At 37.0% G+C, this 1620-nt stretch overlaps 1 non-coding gene across 1 annotated transcript; it reads right to left on the bottom strand.

The window, feature by feature from the left end:
• Positions 1-235: 235 nt before the first annotated feature.
• On the bottom strand, positions 236-398 carry LOC134329699 (U1 spliceosomal RNA). The gene has a single exon (XR_010014923.1). It is a non-coding gene; the product is annotated as a U1 spliceosomal RNA (small nuclear RNA).
• Between the last annotated feature and the right edge of the window lie 1222 nt (positions 399-1620).

Below are 1620 nucleotides of genomic sequence, written 5' to 3'. Positions count from 1 at the left end.
AACGCAAAATGCAGTTTCAGTTAGTTATCGTTTTTTCTTTTAATTACCGTTTTTATTTATTTCAGTTAACGAAAATGTTTTTTCAATTTCAGTTTTCGTTATTTCGTTCGTTTTCGTTAACGATAATAACCCTGGTGATTCGGTGTCTCTGGTCGGCGGACCTCATACTTACCTGGCATACTTACCTTTAACACACACCAAAATCTACAAGCTCTTTCTTCACCAGCACAGAAATCAGGAGAGAGCAGAACGCAGTCCCCCACTATCAGAAATTATACAGTCGAGATTCCCACATTTGGGGAATTCGCAGGGGTCAGTACAACCGGAGTGTAATGACTGAGCCTCGCCCTGGGTGAACCACCTTCTTGATCATGGTCTCGCTCCTGCCAGGTAAGTATGAGTTCCAGAAGCACCGCCGAACAGAGACACCGAATCACACACCGTTCACACTCACGGTGACTCCACTCGTCTACTCATCACACCAGCACAAACCTCACCGAACACAAACCCGCTATTCTGCAACATCAAACCCACCACGCCCACATTCACCTGACAAAAGAAAAAGAAACACCAGTCGATTTAACCAAAGTCAAAGAAAAAACATTTCACTGTAAAAATACACCCGCAAGCATGCAAGTGCCAAGGAAAATATTCCCTAAAATTACAAGGAAGAAACATTGAGAAGAACCAAACTGAACATGAACTTGTCCTCTTTGGGTGGTTTGGAGGATAATTTGAATGAATCGGAATTAAACAATCCATACATATAATAATTAAGTTAAAAACAAGTGAAATGCATGAATAATTTGATTAGAGATTAGAGAGATTCAGTTCAGTCTGTGGTAAAGTCTAATAGTGAGTTCTGGACATTGAGTGCAGATTCTCATCTTATTCAGCAGAAATGGCATTGTTGCCATGGCAGCCTCAAACGTGAAGGCTTGGTTTGATTTAGTTTAGTTATTAATTCAAGCTTTTCTTCTGCTGTTAATGGCTTTAGTTGAAGCTCAAATATGTTTTTGTAAAGCTAATGTAGCAGACTCTGTTATTAGACCAGTGACACATTTAATGACTACAAATTTAATGACTACAATGAGAAATCATACTGAAACAATGTTCATGATGGTTCTTAATTAAGCTCGTTAGATGAGATCACTCTATACTCATTGTACTTAAGAAAACTAAGCCCATACTTAGTGTGCCATCTACAGACCATTCTTGGTATTACAGGTCTAACTCGGTTAAACTTGTAGCCTGTACACTGTAAAAAATGAATCAGTGATCCAGTAGATTTCATACAAATGTTTTGTGTTAAATTTATTTAATGGAATTGAGTTCTTGAATTTATGGCTATTATTTGAGTAAATTTTACTTATTAAAAATGCTATAAAATCTACTTATTTTATTCGTGTGAATATAAAAATAATAAGTTATATAAATACGTTGATTTCAATTTACAAGCACTTCCGGTCTGTGCTCGCGCGTGTTTGTTTTTTCTCATCTAATCCTCACTGGTTCTGAAGAGCCTCAACAACGGAATCCAGACTGCACAGTTTGTGAGCAAATGAACTAAGGTAAATAATTCTGTTCTATTAATCTGTATAGTTACCACAGTTTATTACT

This window comes from Trichomycterus rosablanca, chromosome 15 (assembly GCF_030014385.1).
Source record: "Trichomycterus rosablanca isolate fTriRos1 chromosome 15, fTriRos1.hap1, whole genome shotgun sequence".
NCBI lineage: Eukaryota > Metazoa > Chordata > Actinopteri > Siluriformes > Trichomycteridae > Trichomycterus > Trichomycterus rosablanca.
The sequence above is the reverse complement of the archived record's forward strand: the minus strand, read 5'-3'. Positions and strand labels throughout refer to the sequence as shown.